The sequence below is a fragment of the Notechis scutatus genome, chromosome 4 (genome assembly GCF_049901735.1).
Source record: "Notechis scutatus isolate UNSWTSFEM ecotype Mainland chromosome 4, rNotScu1.2, whole genome shotgun sequence".
Lineage (NCBI taxonomy): Eukaryota > Metazoa > Chordata > Lepidosauria > Squamata > Elapidae > Notechis > Notechis scutatus.
This window is the reverse complement of record NC_142012.1, coordinates 132,709,305-132,730,832: the sequence shown is the minus strand read 5'-3', so window position 1 is coordinate 132,730,832 and position 21,528 is coordinate 132,709,305. Positions and strand designations below refer to the sequence as shown.

Genomic DNA, 21,528 nt, shown 5'->3' with positions numbered 1-21,528 from the left:
CAATACAGGTAATCTTCAACTTACAACCATAATTGAGTCCAAAATTTCTATTGTTAAGTGAGACATTTGTTAAGTGAGTTTTGCCCCATTTTATTCTTGCCACAGTTGCTAAGTGAATCATTGCAGTTGATAAGTTAGTAACCTGGTTGTTAAATTACATGACCTTGGGACACAGCAATGATTGTAAGTATGAATCACTTGCCAAGCATCTGAATTTTGATCACATAATCATGGGTTGGCTTCAAAGATGGAAACTGTGAAAAATGGTTACAAGTCACTTTTTTCAATGTCATTGTAACTTTGAACAGCCACTAAATGAACTGTTTTAAGTTGAGGACATTCTGTATTTGATATTGGGTTGTAGAAGACTAGTGGATAAAGAACAGTCAAAGATTATTATCCTCATACAACCTTTTCCTCTTCTACCTATTGTGTGATATTTTTATATTGCTTTGATCCCTGCTATCCTATTCTTTAGCTATCATAATTGTTTAAATGTTATTTTTACTGTAATTCTGTTAGCTGTTCCGGAAATGCACGTAGTGAAGCAGAAAAGCATAAAGGTAGGAGGTAAACAATAATTTCAGCTAAGATCACCATTCTTGAGGCTTTAACAGGAGTGAGTCAGTGTGCTATTCAGTTTGAGGAAGAACAACCTATTACCATTGTTCTTTAAATAAACCTTTTTTTTTCATGAATGGCTCTTGCCCATGAGTAAGCATCCCACAATCAGTTTGTTTCCAGACATTTTGGGTTATTTTTAGTTTTACAATAATGTTACATTTTTGCTGCTTTGTCTTTAGAGTAGTCTTTAGATGGGTGACTGTACAGACCTGTAGAGGTTAATCAAACATAGCTCAGTGACTAAAACTGTTGCTGTAGCATTCTGACTTTTCTACTCCTCCAAGTAGCTAAATTTCTTTCACTTCTAAAGGCCTCTCTGGTAGTTTTTGAAAGTGATTTCCCTTGGCATGTATCCTTTCAGGCACATTTCTCCCTAAATAATATGATTTAATATGTATTTTAAAAACACGATTGAAAAACATTATGCTATATGATTGGGAAATCTGAATTGATATGTTTGTATTAAAATAAAGACCATGGTAAAATATCTGTTTAAAAGAAAATGTAAAAGAAAATGCACTGCTTTAGGTGGGTCACAAGATAGTGACAGTTTGCTACAAATGGTTTTTTTTGCCCTAAAGCAAAGTGATTGGTTATTGCTTCATGTTATTATTACAGATTACAAGAAAATTCTAAGAAAATGTACCATTTTTCAACATTTGATGTATCTTCTTCTCTTTGGCTTCAACTTATCTTTGTCCTGCAATAAACAGAGAGAAAAAGGAATAAAACCTGTTATTTCCCAACCTTAACTACATCTTCTCTAGAGTTCTATTCTTTGTTTAAAATCACTCACATTTTCTATCTCCAGTGGTCTGATAGTATCTGTCTTTGTCTATTTGAGAAATAATCTCTCTCCAATGTATATTCTATCTCTGGCTGATACCTGCAATATTGGAAATATCTGTCAAGCCGTCATATTCATAAGAGTGCATATATTTGCTTACTGAAAGTTTGTGTATGTGGTGTGTGTGTGTGTGTGTGTTTCAAGTTTTAGCTTCATTCAAATAGTCAATGTTATTTCTTAACATTAATGGTGGCATGGATTAATGGAAATCAAGTACTACATTTACCAAAAGCTATCATTCAAAAATCTTTGAAACTGAAGAACGAAAGGAAATGCACAAGTTTAAATATGCATAGCAATAGTGGCATACCAGTTAGAAAATACATCATATAGTATTAATATAAAAAAGTTAAGACATCTGCATAAATATTGGGACCATTTGCTGTTTTCCTGAACAAAAGATGAATCAGTGCTTTGGTCCAGAACAGTATGATTCAAATTTGCCAAATTTAAGATATGTAGACTTGAACTTCCAGAATTTCCTGAAATGCTGGCTGGGAAATTCTGGGAGTTGAAGTCCACCATCTTAAAACTGCCAAGTTTCAAAAACACTGATCTAGTAATTTTGTTTAGGTAAAGGTTGCATTTCCTACTTCTCAGTTAACATTACTTAACTAGTTGAAGAAATTCCAGCTGGAACAAATCTAAAGAAAAGCTGTAACTTGAAGAATACATCCACCAGATACAGATAATCAGAGTTGGAAGGGACCTTGTAGGTCATCTAGTCCAACCCCTTGCCCAAGCGGGAGACCCTACACCATTTCTGACAAATGGCAGTCCAATCTCTTCTTGAAAGTCTCAACTGATGGTGCTCCCACAACTTCCAAGGGCAAGCTGTTCCATTGGTTAATTGTTCTCACTGTCAGAAAGTTTCTCATTTCCAGGTTAAATCTCTCCTTGTTCAGTTTCCATCCATTATTCCTTGTCTGGCCTACAGGAGCTTGACCCCTTCCTCCCTGTGGCAGCCCCTCAAATATTGGAAGACCGCTATCATGTCTCCCCTGGTCCTTCTCTTTACTAGACTAGCCAAGCCCAGTTCCTGCAACCGTTGGTTGTATGTTTCAGCCTCCAGTCCCCTAATCATCCTGGTTGCTCTTCTCTGTACTTTTTCTAGAGTCTCAACATCTTTTTTATAATGTGGTGAACAAAACTGGATGCAGTACTCTAGGTGTGGTCTTACTTAGGCTTTATAGAGTGGTATCAGTACTTCCTTTGATCTTGACTGTATCCCTCTGTTAATACAAGTTAGGATTGCATTAGCTTTTTTGGCGGCGGCTGCACACTGCTGGCTCATATTTAGCTGGTTGTCCACTAAGACTCCAAGATCTCTCTCAGTTACTGCTATTGAGCCTGGTTTCACCCAGTCTATATGTGTACTTTTGATTTTTCTTGCCTAAGTGTAGGACTTTTACAGTTATGTTTTTGGTGGGTTGAACTATAGTTTCTTTTTGCGTGAAGACATACGCAAAGAATGAGTTAAGCAGTTCTGCTTTCTCTCTGTTGCCTGTTACTTCCTTGCCATCTTCTCTCTTTAGTGGACCGACTGTTTCCTTGATTTTTTTCTTGTTATTGATATGTTGGAAGAAACTTTTTTTAAATTATCTTTGACTTTTGTTGCAAGTCTTTGTTTGTTCTGAGCCTTTGCTATCCTGACTTCGTCTTTGCAAATTCTGTTTATCTGCTGATACTCTGCCTTAGTTGTATGTCTTTCTTTCCATTTTTTGTACTTGTCCTTTTTTTCTTTCAATTTGTCAGAGAGATCTTTGTGTAACCATGCTGGTTTCTTCTTGGATTTATTGTTTTTCTTTCTCAGTGGTATTGTGCTGGTCTGGGCTTCTATGATCATACTTTTTAGAGTTTCCCAAGATTCTTGAGTTGTTCTCCCCTTTAGGATTTTCATCCATGGACTCTTTCCCAAGTTCTCTCTGAGTTTATTGAAATCAGCTCTTTTAAAATCCAAGACTCTGGTGTCATTATGTTCTGTTGCTTGTGTTTGTGTTATGTTGAATTCTACCTATTCAACCAGCTATTTGTTTCTGGAACAATCTGGTCTCCTATTTCTAATGTGCTCACCTGACAATAGGGCAAATTAACATTGTGTTGTGGGATATCCAAAGGTTAGTTTTGATGTAGTGTTGTTTGGTTTCATTATGGATGTCTGCCATTTTAAGACAAGATGCAAATTGCTCTAGAGAACAATGGTCAGGTTGATGTGTGTAGACTGAGAAGTTAAACTAAGAACAAAATGTAACAATAACATTTGGTGATTTCCATGTTATTATAATCTTGCCTTTCTTCAAGAAGTTTACAGTAGTACACATACAGTAATGCTCATATACTAATGCTTTGAATATGATAAGATTGAGAGAATGGGACTGATCCACAGCCATCTATTGAAATCTTCTTCTAATGATTGTATATGTTTAGAATAAATAGATTCTATTTATCTCTCTCACTTATAAGTTCTGTAAGAATGAATTTGTACCTATATTATAGCATATATAGCATTAGAAGTTGACATATTCAGTTGAAAAGTTATTGCACAGTAAAAATAAAAATTTAGCTCAAGCTTTAATCATCCTATCCCCAGAAATAAACAGCAGTAAAATCAAACACAGCCTTTTGTTCTTCCTACACCTACAGATACTATGACTGAACAGATGTGAAGTACAGAAAGGCATGTCATTACATAACACTCTACAAGTCAGTACAGCAAAATAGACTATTTAAAAAACCCAACAGGAACTTGGCATTTAATTGTACATTCCTATATAAAATACTAATAAAGGAGGAAACAAATTCCATTGGAAGCCTTCATCTAGTAATCTTACTTGATTTTATTCTTTACCATCCTTTAAATAGCAACTGCTTGAACTTTTAAGAATTGCTTGCATGTACATGTCACTTTAGACACCTACATATACATTGTTTAAAGCTTTTATCACAACATGCTTATATCTGTTAATGACCAGAAAGATCGCGCTGGAATAAACAGAATATTGTTATTTTTTTAAAAAAAACCAGTGTGACTCACACCTAGCCAATTTTAGTAAAATACACAAAGGAAATATGAAAGTGATGGATTAGGAAGACCAGGATTAAGTTAGCTTCCTGTATTTTATATCTTCAACAGCCAAATTCATTGCAATTGAATGATTCACCTGTTAGGCACCTTGTTTTGTGTTAAAGTAAAAGAACAGTAAAAACAGCAAGAGAAATTAAAATTCAGGTTTCTAAAATATTTCTGATACATTAAAGAAAATAAATAAGAATTTGATATATATTCATGATGAGGTAGAGGCTAGAAAAAAATGTTATAAATAGATGCAGAAAGAGGAAGAATAGTATTACTACTTTAAACAGTCAATATGAAACAATGTTTTATATGTTATGTGTCACATAAACATATTAAAATATTTGATCCCTATTTAAGCTGTCCTTTTTCATTTCAGTTTTATAGTGACATTTAGTTCAACGTGGGCGGGGGTTGGACTAGATGACCTGCAAGGTCCCTTCCAACTCTGATTATCTATTATCTGTTAACTTATTGACAACTTCCCAGCTAAAAGTTCCGATTATTTTCTTCATAAGGAAATCAAAAATCATGAATTGCTATTGTGTTTTCCAATTATGTGATATAACTCCCTAAAACAATCAATCAATTTAGATGATTTCCCCAAATAAACTAATAGTTTAATTGCAATGAAAATTGAGGAATAAACAAATAGGCCACTTACTAAAAGATACATAATGTTCATCATACCATCTAGATTTAGGTGTGCTTTTATTAGCAATATCAGTAGACTAGTCTTCTTTAGCTTTTTTCTTGCCATCTAACAAAAAATTTCAAAAGTTAACAAAAAGTTAAAAACGTAAAACAATGGATTAAATATATTGAACTTCACTAAAGTGTACACTTCAATAAACAATTCAGAGACCATGGATGTGCTATTATATATCATGCCAGGAGTTACCAGCCCGCAGGAAACCAAATGCCAATCAAAATTTTTCCAGGTTTGTTCAACCACTTTCTCTGTATGTACCCAGCTTAGGCTTTTCAAGGCAAAGGGGAAGTGAGTTTTGATCACCCTCACGCTTTATCTATGTAAGACTAATAATATAATAATAATATAAGCTTTAAAAAAAGTTTACAATCTCTATGTTGTCTATGATCTCTTGGTAGAGTATGAGTCACAATTTTAGAAACCCCAAATTACAGGATGGAACTTTGCGATGTACCATGTAATCCCATGGCACCATATTTGGAAATTATGTCTTCTAGCTCCTGATATATAAAAAGATGCAGGTAGTCCTAAATTTATGACAGTTCAGCCCAAAATTCCTGCAGCTAAGCAAGGCAGTTGTTAAGTGAGTTTTGATCCACTTGCGACCTTTTTTTTACCACGGTTGTTAAATGAACCACTGCAGTTGTTAAGTGAATCGTGTAGTTATTAAGCAAATCTGACTTTCTACATTGACTTTGTTTGTTGGAAGCAGACTGGTAAGGTTACAAATAGTGATCGCATGATCCCAGGAAAGGGCAATTGTCATAAATACAGGGCAATGACCAAGCGCCCAAATTTTGATCATGTAATTATAGGGATGCTGCAGTGTTCATTAAGTGTGAAAACAAGTCATAAGTCAATTTTTCAATGCTGTTGTAACTCTGAATAGTCACTAAATGAATGATTATAAGTTGAAGACTGCATGAACTTTACCCATTATATCAAATGTTGCTGAGAATAGGAGTTGTAATTTTGAACCATTTTCCCAAGCTCAAAGACTTAAAAGAGGTTGTTAGTGAATCTAAAATTAAATTTTACTGATGGTATGCAACATACTATCTACACATATATGCAAATACATGCACACACACATTCTCAAGACATCACATATCTCTACACAGTCAGTGTGTTGGTTATGTCTTTGTAAATCATCTTCTATTTAGCTGTTTCCTGTTTGTTCTCCAAGTCCTAGTTGAAATTCTAAACTAAGTTATCAGGAGAGAGGTGTTTTGTATATTTCAGGTGCTTTGTATATATTTTTTCTTATGTTAATATTTTTAAAGCAGATATCTAAAAATAATTTGATAGGCAAACAAAGCACACAGTCATCAGAATGATAGCTTCAGGGACAAATGATTGTTGCATGGTTGATTCAAATCCAGAGATAATTTTTTTTCCAGTATTAAAAAAAAGAAGCAACTGGCCTATATAAATGTGAGCTCAATTGTTTCTGTACTATCCATATTAGCCCCATGTAGCCCTTCTGCTTAGCCTTTCTTATGATCCAACTTTCACAGCCATACATTGCAACTGGGAAAATCATAGCCTTGACTATGATCAACTCTGACTGCTCTTTAGAAGGCCAGATCCTGAAGATGAGACACTTTGGCCACCTAATGAGAAGGAAGGACTCATTGGAGAAGAGCCTAATGCTGGGAAAGGTTGAGGGCAATAGAAAAAGGGGACAACAGAGAATGAGGTGGCTGGATGGAGTCACTGAAGCAGGAATGAGCTTAAATGGACTCCAGGAGATGGTAGAGGACAGGAAGGCCTAGAGGAATGTGGTCCATGAGATCGGAATGGATCAGACACAACTTCACAATAACAACAACAAGGCCTTCTGCTACAAATTCTACATAGTTTTTCAAATTCAATGGGATTTATATAAATAAAGCACCTAATATCTTTTCATGATCAAGAAGAACGATAATAGAGATCTAGCTTTAATAATTACAGCTATACCTCTATTACACTAATTACAGGTGAAAATTCTACATGTAATCACCTAAATTCAGATACAAGGAAAGTTATGTGTATGAAGTTATGTGTATGGAGATATAACAATCCATTGGAATTATTTAATTATATATTGACAATAACAAGAACAATTTGTAGTAGCAGTATTTGTTATGAGTACGAAAGTCATTGTAATGTAGTGGCTGAATTAATAAAATTGAACCAAGCTGTTCCTGACTATAGGTGCTACTGTCACTTCAAATGGATCATACAAATGTCTGAAAACAATGAAGTTACAGCAAAGAAGGACAGTTGGACATTTGTTACATGTTGCATTGGAGGTATGGAGAATCTTGATGTGGGAATGGACCAGGTACAACCTCCTCAGGACCATGCATCTTGGGCAGCAGTTTGGCAGTTTCTTAAAGTAAATTCTTTGAACTGAAGCAATGGCCCAAAATATGCCCAAGAATGACGCTGTCTGAGGGAGTTTTGGCGTGTTCCCAAGGGAATAGAATGGCTCACAATTCACTGGAACAATACATTCCCGGGCTGGTGAACTTTAACAATCTTTACATCACATCTCTTTTGCTGAAAAACAAAGCAAATGAAACTTTGCAGTACATTTTGTTTGGGATAATAGAGCTGATTTTCTGATTCTTGGTTCTACAGTATAAGAAGATATGCTGGAAGGGGAGACTGCTGGATCTTTGATTTAGGGAGTTTCCAGACACTTTTAGTATTTAAAGTTTGAAACAGAATATAAATCAACACCGTTGGTTTTAGTGATGAAATTTAAATGGAGATAGAGCACTAACAACACATCTGTTTATGAAGAACTCATAACCTACAATATTTTAGGTCTTGAAATCTCTTAATTTCTGCAAACTAGTACGGCAACTAATTTCCCCCCCCAGCTTTGTTGGTATAAAATCTATTTAGTTCCTTTTCAATTATGTCTTCCACCTAACAAGAAAATTGTGTGTTTCACATAGGGGACAGAAGAGTAGTTTCTGTAATTTCTGGATATTATATTCCCTTTGGAAAGTAAACTACTGCTTGTTCATTTATTCCAGCTGTCCTAAGGACAAAGTACACTCTGAAATCACCTCTCCAATAGATTAACTGTAACTGGAATATTTCTCCTTTAGCATTGCATCCTAGCACCATGAGTAGTCGTAGGTTACATGAATTGAGGATTAACTTCCTTCTTCAAATGCCTCCTAATGAGTTCTGAATAACTTGTAAGTTTGCATTCTCTTTTATTATTTTATACACTGATCTAACAAAGTACTACCCTAATACAGAATTGAAGAAGGGTGGAGGTGGGAGAATTAAAAAGGAAGTTTATTGTAAAGAAGCACCAGATTCTAACAAAGAACAGCTGCATACAACACCTTCTTAGAAGACTATTTCGCTCAGTGTTCCAGCAATAACAAAGCATTCAGTGTACTGAAATATGGTAATTTTAGCTCTCTATCTTGGGAGAGAATACGCTGTGGTCAGTTTTGCTATCATGAGACAGCTGCTCACAAGATCAGATGCTGGGTTCCCAGATCACACGACTGGTAAGGTCCCACTGCCAGGATAATAGTGTCACAGGCATCCGATAGGCCTTTTCATCGTTTAGACATCACAAGTGATAATACATCTTTGCTTAAACAGGAAAGCTGTTCCTTTACTAATGGAATGCTTACCTTCTGCAAAATGCTGACCATGCAAGGGAAAAAATAAGAGAAATAAGAGTTGTGATGGGAGAAAAGATGGTTTCTCCGATATTTTCCTGTGGTATGGATCTAACATGTTTTAGTCCCTGGACTTAATATTTAACTATAGAATCCCCTTTCTGAATTGTGAGCTACTTCTGTATAAAGCATGCAATCAGTATGTGATCTACTATTCCACATTTTATGGTTTATAATGGTCTTTCTCACTGGGGTGGGGGAATTTGTTTGACCACCTTGACACAGAGAGGGGAAAAAACATATTGGGCCTTTCTAAAATATCCTAAATTCACTTAAATCAAATTGTATAATGGCTACTTAAATTAAATTCAGTTTTATAGTAGAAGACTATGTAAGCTTTAAAATAAAACAATAGCACTTAGCACTAGCACTTAGACTTATCTACTGCTTCACAGTGTTTTACAGCCCTTTCTAAGCAGTTTACAGAGTCAATATCTTTCCCCCAACAATCTGGGTCCTCAATTTACTGACCTCGGAAGGATGGAAGTAAGGTGACCAACTTTTTTACAATGAGAATGAGGACACAAATAAATTGAAGAAAGAAAAAAAACAAAGCCACTTGCGTGCAGCACACTCTTGCATGCAATGCACTCTTGCACATGGCCCACTCTTGCACACGGTGCACACTTGTGCGCGGCACACTCTCTCAAAACAATTCTCCTGTGTGGAGCGCGTGCATCTCATAATCGTCTCTTGCTGCACTGTACCGAGCCTTGACAAATCATCGTGAAATACAAATACGCCACATCACATACAACAGATTGGCTCAGCATCGATCAAATACAGAGATTTACAGATTAGCCTTCAAATATCAAAAAGGAGGACATGTAGGACACTTTTCAAGGGAGGACAGAACTTACAAAAGGAGGACTGTCCTCCCTAAAGGAGGACGGTTGGTCACCTTCATGGAAGGCTGAGTCAACCTTGAGCTGGTGAGATTTGAACTGCCACATTGCAGACAACCTGCAGTCAGCAGCAGTAGCCTGCAGTACTGCACCCTAACTACTGCACAACCTGCTCAATATAATAAGTGAGCATTTCTAATCTTGCATGATAGTTGCTCCAACTATAAAATGACAGAACAACAGAATAACAGAGTTGGAAGGGATCTGGTAGGTTTTTTAGTTCAACCCTCTTCTCAAGTAGGAGACTTTATACCACTCCAGAAAAATGGTTGTCCAATCTCTTCTAAAAAAAATCTGCAGTGATGGAGCACCCACAACTTTGGAGGCAAGTTGTTCCACTGATTGTTCTGTCAGAAATTTCTCCTTCTAGATAGGATCTCTCCTTGATAAGTTTCCATCTATTCCTTCTTATCCTGCCTTCTGGTGCTCTGGAAAATAGGTTGATCCTCTCTTTCCTGTGATAGCATCTCAAATGTTGGAAGGCTGTTTTCATGTCACCCCAAATCCTTCTCTTTATTAAGACTAGATATGCCCAGTTCCTGCAACTGTTCTTTGTGTTTTAGTATCCAGCTCTCATCATCTTTGTTGCTCTTCTCTGCACTTTTTTTTTCTAAAAGTGTTTCTAAACATAATAAGGAAAGGATGCTGCAATAGATAACCTCAGCCCCAATAGCTATTGGCACATCCATACTTGCCAAAGTACTGTTTCTGAGTCTGGTTTCTATCACTGCATCATATGATGTTTCTATCATGGTTAGATAAGAGTTAAGATATAACTTCTATATTGGGTGTGAGTGGAGTAGACTAACAACAGATACTTCTATTGTGGATTATTTCATTTGTCCTTCTCTTATATAAATTCAAATAGTATGGATTAAACTGTTATGCTATGAAGCTAAAAGAGAAATTGCATCAAAGAGATCTAATGGATCAATGTCCAAAATGGTTTTGGACTCATTTTGTATGTTAGCATTTTTGACTAATTATTTCAAAGACAAACATTCCTCTTTACTTTTACTAAGTGATAAGCAGATGAAGAGAGATGGATATGACATACTTAAATACAATCTAGCCAACCACATTTTAATCTACTGTATCTATAAACCCAGCACATTTTTTTCAGTGTATTCTTTAATGTGTTATATAAACCCAGAAAAAGTGGTGAAGCAAATAAACCATAGTTTAACTAAGAACAAATAAATGTCTATTGGTAACAAAGGCAGTAAAATAAACTTAAACTTACGAAAAAGGAGGAGTACCAAAAATTAAAATTAATCACCAGTTAGATTCTGAAAACACTACAAAAAAAATCTTAAATTATCACACCGCTTTGAATAGTGTGAATCCCAGGCATATGAGCATTTCCCTTAAGATGTATTTTCTCTGGTATTAATGCTGGATTTACACAGAATATATGATTACAAATATGTAAGTTCACTTTAACAAAAAGTCACATTTCCTTTTCCTCACAACAGTTTTTCAAGATGGCTGCGCACATGGATGCTGCGGCTAACTGCTCCTTCTTTTTTTGCATACAGAAAAAATAGATCTACAGAGGACACTATAGCCATCACGCTTCACACTGCTCTGACTCATCTAGAACAGTGGGGGGGCTATGTGAGGATGCTTTTTGTGGATTTTAGTTCTAGTGTCTAAACTTCTGGACCTTGGACTTTCTAATTCAATCTGCCTTTGGATTATAGATTTCCTGTCTGACCGCTCACAGAAGGTCAGATTAGGTAATCACACCTCTTCAGCCCTTATTCTTAACACTGGTACACCACAGGGTTGCGTGTTGAGTCCCTTACTCTATACTCTTTATGTGCTTGATTGCATTGCCACTCATGCTAGTAATACTATTGCTAAATTTGCAGATGATACAAGTGGTGGGACTTATCTCCGGGGAGGGGATGAGTTTGCCTACCAAGTTGAGGTGGACCGGTTGCTTTCGTGGTGTGGAGACAATAACTTGGTCCTCACACCAATAAGACCAAGGAGCTTATAGTGGATTATAGAAGGAACAGATCAGACACCCAGCCCTTGCTTATCAATGGAGACCAAGTGGAGCAAGTGGCCAGTTTTAAGTTTCTGGGTGATACCCTAAAAGAGGACCTGACTTGGGGTGCTTACATTGCAGCACTGGTCAAAAGGGCCCAGCAGATTATACTACCTGAGACTTCTCAGAAAACAACTGAATGAAAAACTGCTGGTGACCTTTTACCACTGCACCATAGAGAGCATTTTAACATACTGCACCTTTGTATGATTTGCCAATTGCACAGTGGCAGATAGGAAAGCACTCCAGAGGGTTAATATCATTGCTCAGAAGATCATTGGTTGCCCTCTCCCCTCTTTGGAAGAGCTTCATAGTTCCCACTGCCTGAAGAAAGTTCAAAACATTCTCAAAGATCCATCTCATCCTGAGAACCCTTTTTTTGAACTATTACCATCTGGCAGGTGGTACAGAATAATAAAAACAAGGACAAATAGGCTGAAAGACAGCTTCTATCCCAGGGCAGTAGCTCTTTTGAATTCTGCTGTACAGTACAGTGTTGGTGCTGTGTTAGGGGTTTTTGGTTCAATGTGTGAAGGGTGAAGGATGTGTTTGTTTTTATTTTCATGGTCATGGTCATGATGCGCACTGAAGATGGTGTTTGATTTTGTTGTACGAGGTGCAATGACAATAAAGATACCACAGGAAATCATTAGCATTCAAAGACTGTAGCAATCCACGTTTTCTGACTGATATTATGTATTATACATCTATATGTCCCCTAGGAGTTGGAAATGACTTAATAGCTCATAATCAATCATGAGCCCCTATCTGTTACTACTGATCCACAGCAAAATCATGCTTTGATTACACCAATCATCTTCCTTGTCCCCATGATGGTGCCCTGCCCTTAGTTCAACCCATGACTGAGGTAGCCTAGCAAATTATAATTAGCTGTATCGGTATAAAAATAACATTTCCCCATTTTTCGTGGCACTGCCCAATTCATACTTAAGATAAATAAAATGATATACTTTGTGACCAATTATCTTGCAGGGAAAGTCAGCTGAGCTGTTGTGGGTGTAACTGGAGATGAGTTGGGAGTGTTGATGAGTGTTGGGAATCTTAAGAATGGCCTTTTCCATCTGGTCACTTGCTAGCATCCCCAGTTGGCCCTCCCCTCTCACCATCTGCTATCTCCATTTACACATCATCTGGGAAATACTTTTCATACTCTTCATTTCCTGTTTTTCACACCAGCCTCTCTCCAACAAAGGATCAAAATAACAAAGGAGAGCAGACCAGTTAATTCATTCAGGGAAGAAGAGACTGTGCTTTGCATTTTCATAACAGTTAATGTAAGAATAACAATGTATTAAACCTACATGCCCCGCCACTCTGTGAATCTAGATAACTCAACATTGTTAAAACATTAAAAAAGAATAATACAAAAACATACAATCAGCACAAGACAAAGGAATAAAAGTGGCAAATAAGCCCAGAGGGAAACAGAAAGGAAGAAGGGGCATCAATCAATTAAAAATTACTCTAAATCCTGCTTTTCCAGAAATTGAGGGATGTTGACCTAGTTCTAGGCCTTCTTGAACATATGCTGCTCTATGAGATCAGTTTCACTTACACCATGAAGAATACTACATAGTTATACAGTCATAATGGGGTCGACCTTTCTACTTTCTGAGGCCATTAGTAGCAATTAAACTTAAAACTTAATTAAGTCTTGAAACTCATGGAATAATTGGGCCAAACACACTGCACTATGACACAATCTGGTTTGGTTTATGTACCAAGAGTGGTGTATGAATTCAGTCACTGTAGTTTATAAAACTTTGTTAACATGGCTTAACTCTAACACTACCTCACAGAGAAGAATCAAGAATCATGTAAACTATGTTTAGTTTGTACTAGATAAACTATAACCCATTGGGTCATTGTTTCAGAGAAGCAGAATGACTACAGGTAGGCAAAAAAGTGGTAGGAGTGGGAGCAACTTCTAACTTCCTGCCGGCTTCCCCACTTCCTTGTGGGTAGCTAGTGGGGAACATGAGAAATCTTCCTTCCCCTTCCCTTTCCTAGTAAGCAGGTGGTTTCTGCCTTTGGGTAAGGAAGCAAGGGAGCATGTGAGTGGCTGACAGCATGAGCTCAGAAGGACTCACAAACAGCGCACCATTTTTCTATTGACTTTCTCCTTACGAGGTTCCCACAAGCAAACACTTTTGCTAGTGAAGTGGTAGCAAGGAGCATCAACAATCATATCAGTACCTTCCAGTTTCCCATGGATTTGTGGAAAGCTGTCGTAATATTGAAAAGGAGAATAATATAACCACAGCTGGCAGGTGGCACTGTACAGCTAGTACCAAAGCAGTGATAGTCGCAAAAAGTTTAGCAGTATATAGATTATTACTGGAGAAAAATAAATCCTAAATAGAAATAGTTATCTAAAATATTACACAAACTAAGGCTAAATTTCATTATAATAGAATAGGTTTCACACAGATGTTGGGAGAGAACTGATATGTTCAAGAGTAGCATGATAAAGATGGTAGTGAATAGATTATTGAAGTTCTTGTGTATGAAAAGGCATAGAGTGAAGAAGAGTCCAAGGAGTAACTCAAAAAAAGTGAAGATAAACATGGAACCCAGAACAAAAATCCCATAGCCTGTTTAGGAGAATCCAAGGATACAAATAACATTCAAGCCTTTAAGCCTCCCACCCACCTCACAAAAGTTTGTCTTTCGGTTTGCAGGGCTTCGGTGGCAGGCAGGAATCTGCAATTGTGCACGGTTTCTGCCTGGGCTCGCCGCTGGAGTGCCCCGAGCCAGCTGGCTTCGGGGCTAAGCCACCCCGTAGAGGTAGTGAAGAGGGGGGAGATCGCCAGCAGGGTCGAGGAGATCTCTCCTCCTCAGCTGGTCAAACTCCCTTTCCCGAAGGCGGTAGGAGCGGTGGTCAGAAATGGCCACCTCAGAGAAGCACTCAACCGGAAAAGAAAGTGCAGGAGGAAGATAAGAAGTGAAAGTTTTGGCTGACTGGGATAAAAAGCAACAACTAAGGTACCCTGGAATTTAAATTTTATAAAAGATAACATCGCTCCCAAAGAAGAGTCGGAAGCAGAGAAAGAAAGTGAAAGGGGAAAGTTTTTTTTTTTCTTCACTCTCCTTGTGAGATTGACAACGAAGAGAGCTGAATAAGAAATTGGAAAAATCCGCTTTGGCACTAATAGGTAATTAAGCTGAAAATATAATTAAATGCCAAAGGGACAATAAAGATTTCTGGACACTAAAAAATCCTTTTTTTCTATAAAGAGGAAGGGAGAGGAAAAAGAATAAGGGCAGGACTTGGAAGGAGGAGACTGCCTGGACTTCAAAAGAATCTAAAGTAAAATCTCAATAAGACTTCTAAAAGATACATTTTAACTGGAACTTTGTAACTAAATAGTAACCCCAGGAAGAGAAAGTGAAGAAAGAAGAAAGTGTAAAAAGAAACAGCTTGTGTGTATTTGGATTGCTTGGTGACTTTGGGATTTTTGGATATTATATTTGAATGACTAAAAACAACTGGGTGGCTGTTTAAAAAAATTCTACAATGGCATCACTTCTGGATGAACTGAAAATGGAATTTAAAAAATACTTATATTTTAATGTATGACTGGTTAATACTATTATTTTAAAAAGCCAAAGTTTTATTTTAAAAAGTAAGTTCACAGAATGGTATTCAATTTTATAAACAACTTTTTTGATGAAGAGTTTTTGAGAACTCAGTTCCATCTTATATCTTGCTTGGTTTACTGGCTGAGACAACATTGTTTTTAATAACAATTTATTGGGTTCAATAAATTGTCATGATTCCTTGTTTGTATATTAGTGGCTGATTATGGATTAACAATAACAAATAAAATGTTTTGTTATGTGAGAACCTAAATTCTGAGTTAGTGGATTATACCAATGATTTGGGAGTTAACATGAATTTTGGAATTTCACAGGTTTAAGTAGAATTAGAGGAAAATGTTATATATGTGGGTCCCCATTTTTTGACAAATTTAGTACCTTAAGTACTAAATTTACTTTCGACATAAGTCTATTGTAAAGGGGAACAGCAGAAGTAAAGACTGAAGGACAAGCCATTTGACCCCAAATTAACAGGTATAGATATCAAATTCCAAAGATGACACTATAAAGGATAGACCTTAATATCTGTATTTCATATAAACTTTAATCAATTATATAGAAATTTGACTAAATATGACAATAGCAAGTAAAACAATTTTGTGTAAAGCAAAATTAACATGAAAAACAAAAAGAAGGCCAAGTTTTAGTAAGTCAACATCAAATTTTATCTAAATAAAAGACTTAATCTTTTAAAAGTAATAATGATCTTAAATCTGGAAAAAATTAGCAGGCATTTCTCCAAACTGGGTGCTGGGGGGAGGGTTATTTCTCCCAAGGATATCTGCCAAGCTCAGTCTTTTACCAGCTACAAATTTAAGACATACTTTGTAATTATACTCCATTGATTACACAGGTATGCAATTATGTATGGGACCGAGTTCAATGCCTGCGTTAATTCAGTGGTTTTCTTCGTCGAACACCCTGAGTCATAAAGTTGCCAGCCACATTTTACCGTAGGGATTACTTGCGCAACCTCAACAATGACTGAGTAAACAATAAACATGGTCGTGGGAACACAGCCAAGGCAACCTATTCCAGCCTTTCTGCCCCTCCCACCACCCACAACCCCAAAAGCTACGTGATTCCTCCTCGGCGGAATCGGTTCAGTCTTTCCTCTGCTACAGCCCGAAGCGAAGGAACCCAGAGGCCTCTTTCCCCCTCTGCATAGAACCTACCAAGCGGAACTCACTCGGGAGAGGGGGGGGGGAGTTTACAAACCGGGAGAGTAATGCGAGAAGAAAACGAAAGTACGTGTTGCAGAGAGTGACTTCACAAGATTGGCTGAGACGAATTCAAAGGCGGAGAGAGAGAGAGAGAGAAAGAGAAGGCGAGAGCGAGAAGGGGCTGGTGGGAAGCTGTTTCCTAGGTAATGTTCGCCACCGGCGCCACCATTGCTTCCTTCCCCCCGCGTGTGCCTGCATTAGAGGAGTAACAGGCTTCGTTTCCTTGGCCCGGCAGGTTCTGTCGCAGCTTGAACGTTACCTGAAGCCCAGCAGGTAAATACGTGTTACCGGCGACGGGGCTGAACAGGAAAAGCCACTGCCGCCACGGATTGAAGGAACAGGGAGCGAGCTCCACTGCCGCCTCCACCCGCGCTTGAGCAGGTAAGTGTCTGAAACCGGAGGCGGTTGGCCGGAAAGTGAAATCACCCGAGCTGTTTAGCGAGAAGGGCAGTCCGGCGCCTTTCCCTGCCGTCGTGCCCAGTACTATCCAGCTGGGCTCGTTAGTGGGGAGGGAGCACCACGGGGAAGGCAACCCGGGGCTGAACACGTTCGCGTTTGGAAAAAGTCTGCCTGCTGAGCTGCCCTTGGGAAGCTGTTTCAGGACCGCTGACGTATATTTACTACTTGGCTGTAGGTCCCGCAAACCGTCCAAAGAGACGAGATGTAACAAAACAAACAAATAATAAAATAAGGGAAAACACCACCACCACCACCCTGTATTTTATTTAGGTTTTATTCTTTCACAGATGCATTGAGCTCAAAAAGATTATGGCGCCATCGGAGGTGTGTGTACGTGGGTGTATATATTCCTGCTCTCCTTTTTCTCTTCCCCAAATAATAACTTCCTCGTAAAGAGCATTGCTTTTTTTTTTTTTTTTTTCTTCATTGCGAGCATAGTAGAACAGTAGTAGGAAGACAAAGACGTCTTCATTAAAAAAATCGCAAGAGTAGTAAGCACAGAGGCAGACGGCTGCTGCCCTCTTTTTCAAGCGGTCATGTGAAGTTTAGTCACCTCGCAATCAGTTGGGATGAACAAGTAGGTTAGAAATGGAGCTGTGGCATGTTTCACAAACCTACTAATGTTAAAAAAACCTTGGGCTTTGTGAAAAAAGATGTTATCAGTTTTTGGGCATGCCATGTTCTGTAGAATGCTAATCTTCCTTATTGCGCCATAACCCTGGAAGGTGAGAGTCAACTGCTTCCATTTTAATGATTACAATGATTTAATGATTAGTAACTATGGTTTTTATTCAGATAATATGTGAGAGGATATTTCACATCTGAGTGCTATTGTATGTGATTTTAAAATAGCTTTCGTGTTATGTTTAGCACTCTTCTTACAAAAAGCTATTCTCCAGCTGTTTCCAGTTTTTCTTTTTCCAGGAAGAGGCAACAATAGTTCTGTAATAAAAAATACACAAAAATATAATCTAAAAATCTGGGTGTTGCATAACAATTGGCAAATTCTCACTAATCTTTTTGGAAATTAGATGAGGCTATTTAACAATATTATTTAATTAAGATAAAAATTATTGCTGTCAACTGTACAATTGACCCCAGCCTGGCCCTTCCTGTTGACAGTTGGTATCTTTCTGGGTAATCCTTTGAGATTCTTAAATGAGGAAGGGGAAGTTGCTTGAGTCAATTATGTTCTCTCTTTCCAAATCTTAAGAGCTCATTGTGATGCTTCTCATTATAATATCAGAGCCTTGAGTAAATTAGCCATTTTTCTCAGGTTGCAAATGCTCACTGAATTTGAGATTTCATTGAAATACAAGCCTTGCGGTTATGTATATTGCTTCATTAAAATAGTTTTTTGATGATTGTTGACAACTTTCTTATAGTATATTTATGCATTTGTGCAATTTTGGAGTGGTATTTTAATTAATACAAAGTAGGTAACTTACTTGAATGCCGGTATGAATTCATTGAGGGTAATTTTGCAAAGAGATGTTTGTTGGCAGTGATAGACCAGAGTCTAAGTTGAAAGTATTTTTCTTTCTCTTTCTGCCAGCCAATTTATTTTCTTTTCTTCCTCTTCGAAGATGGCGATCTGATGAAAAATACTATAGATGACTTTTGTAGGTAGTCTAGGCTGATTGTTTGCAGGGGCATGTTTTCATTTTGGTTGTAGATTTCAGGTTGCTTACTCTGGTTTAAGGAAAACCACTTACTAAAACATGATTACATTGCAAGTACTGAAATGCAATTACAATATTAGCTTTACCTTGAATCTACTAGAAAAAAATGCATTTTAAGGCTTGACAAGCTCTTCATGGGCATAATTAGAGACAAATTGATATACAGTAGTTTTAATAATACCAGCTATGATGCCTGGAAGATAGGAGATAATTGTCATAAAGAATAATGATAGGTTTTCAGATATGCATTCCAGTCTTGGTTGAAAATTCAGGGATGTTTGTGCAGATCCAGAAAACCTCGCTTTTATTAACTTGATTTTGTAAGCCTATTCAAGCATTATGTGAATTGGGAATTTTCACATTTAACTATTTAGGTCAAACTGGCAGCCTGTTGGCCAGATGCATCATGTGCAGGCCACGCCCACCCCAATTCCGCAAATGAGAAAAACGTTGTGAAACATGATGCCACAATTTTAACACCTGTGATTTAGATAGTCTTCCCTGACCACGCTGATCTGTTTTTGTGGGAAATTGATGTAAATTGTGAAAGCCAGGCTCTTCTCTTGGTAATTAATTTCACTGTCAAACTGCTTTATTAAGAGAAAAATAAAATTATTTCTGTGATTTAGAATTGTGCTTCTGTTGATACAGCTTAGAATTATATTTGCCTTTTTGTGTAGACCTATCACACAGTGCCTTATAGTGAATAGACAATGAAATACTATCCCAAGTACCATTTCCAAGTCAGTATCCTCATCTAGTAATTATGCATTTGGTTTGTTTCTAGAAAGAATAAAGGTACAGTTAAATTTTAGTCAGCATATTAGTTTCAGCTTATTTCTCTAACTGCTCAAAATCATTTTGAAGAGTAATGCATCTAGAATATTTGTGTCATCAGCAAATTTGATACACCTGTCATATTATTCAAGCCACACAATAAAAAAAAACCTGTAAAACGGAGAACTGATTCTTGTAGCATTCCACTTAACATCCTTATTCAATTTGACGATGTACCACTAGTGAGCACTTCAAGTATGAATTTTCATACCATGCAGCCCTCAAGCTTGCTAACCAGAGTGCCATCTGCTGTAATATACTTTGATACAGTCAAAATGTATTTTATTCGAAGCATTTATATGACTGCCCAATTAAGACACCCTGATTCTAAGTGGTATAGAAGCAAGGAAAGGAGAAAAAAAAATGACCAAGCAATGTAAAAGACAACAGTTACCATTAAAATGTCCTAAACCAGTGCCCCCCCACCGACCTTTTGGGCACCAGGGACTGGTTACATGGAGAGAGGTTTTTCCATGGACCAGAGGGGGCATACCTTCATCCCGCAGATGGGAACTCACTTGTTTCCGTGGCCTGGTTTCTGGCATGCCAGAGAATGGTGCGAGTCCATGGACCGAGGGTTGGGGACCCCTGTCCTAAACAATAAAATAGTGGCTGGATTTGAAATATACCATAAGTCTTCAAATTGAGAACTCTGCTTATCCTGGCCTAAAGGTCTATGGAAAGAGCTAGCATGTCTTGATAAATGCATGCTAACTTCTGATTATTGTATTGTTTTAAAAGGTTTGTGCAATGTTCTCTATGATCCATTATCGAGTCGTCCTAAATATAAGTGTCATACTGAATGGTAGTTTGCTGGATCTTCACATTTCAATTTGTCCAAAATAGGAGCAACTGGTACTTTACCAGTACTTAAGGATTTCTGAAAAATAACATACAAGGATTCTGTAATACTATTAATATTTTGCCAATACCCTATAGTATTCTTCTGGTCTTAAGCATTTAAGCTTAAAATGTTTTTTCTACCAATCCGGAACTTCATTCCGGTCATTCCCCATTTCCAGGTAGAAGATACACTTTTTTTTGTTGAGCTACATTGAACCAAACCAGAAGTTTATAACAGTGCCTTTTCTTTATTACCTGTTAGGTAACTTATTATATAACCTTTGTTACTTATTCTTTAGAAACTGCTCATTCTTCTAAATAGTCCCAAAGTGTGGTTGAATTAATTGAAAAGGTTATAATAATCATGGTAAAACAAAGTAATAAGTAATAGTACTAAAATGTTAAAATGATAAATCCCTGAAGCAGCGAAAGAAGGGTTACTGAGTTCCAAGAAAAGAAACCACATTGTTAAATCCTGTAGGGACTTTCCAGGAAATGCTAGAACCACTGGGACTAGAAAGCAATGGAAAGCATACAAGATTCTAAATGAAGGTGCACATATTCACCTACCTTCTCCCTCAGTTGTATTAGCATACTAAAATATTTCCTGGGCTTTTAAACCTTGTTATCCAATAAATTTGTAGCCCTGCCCCATTTTCACATGCATGTTTTATTCTTCCAACCTACAAATTATCAGTAGCAACAAAAATATAAGAAATCTGAGCATGGTATCCATTACTTAGTGTGAAAATAGTAAGAAAACTATGCTTAGATGATATTGCATTGTAAATCTGCATGTTGGAGTATCGCATATGAAGTAAGTTTTTTTCAGTATTAAAATAACTTAATATTTGGGATTGTGATCTTGATTGTATACCTCTGTAATAGCTGCTGAGCTTTATTCTGCAACAGTAACATGACTTGCTATAAGTATTGTCCCTGCAG

The 21,528-nt window shown here is 37.2% G+C and overlaps 1 protein-coding gene and 1 long non-coding RNA gene across 5 annotated transcripts in view; one reads left to right on the top strand and one right to left on the bottom strand.

The window, feature by feature from the left end:
* Positions 1–707: 707 nt before the first annotated feature.
* Positions 708–17,152, bottom strand: LOC148130917 (uncharacterized). Of its 2 annotated transcripts, XR_015749466.1 has the most exons (5): positions 17,022–17,152; positions 5,209–5,304; positions 1,421–1,510; positions 1,271–1,324; positions 708–833 (listed from the first exon to the last, which is right to left on the bottom strand). It is a non-coding gene; the product is annotated as an uncharacterized LOC148130917 (long non-coding RNA). The 2 variants fall into 2 exon arrangements; XR_015749465.1 differs by lacking the exon at positions 708–833 and having other exon boundaries at positions 1,068–1,324.
* The window catches only part of PIK3CB (phosphatidylinositol-4,5-bisphosphate 3-kinase catalytic subunit beta), an 83,778-nt gene continuing 79,077 nt past the window's right edge, over positions 16,828–21,528 (top strand). For 2 of the 3 annotated variants that reach the window (XM_087964990.1, XM_087964989.1), the window contains exon 1: positions 16,828–17,143. The gene's annotated coding sequence lies outside the window, so the exon portion shown is untranslated. The remainder of the gene's footprint in view (positions 17,144–21,528) is intronic. The other variant, XM_087964991.1, reaches the window with a different exon arrangement.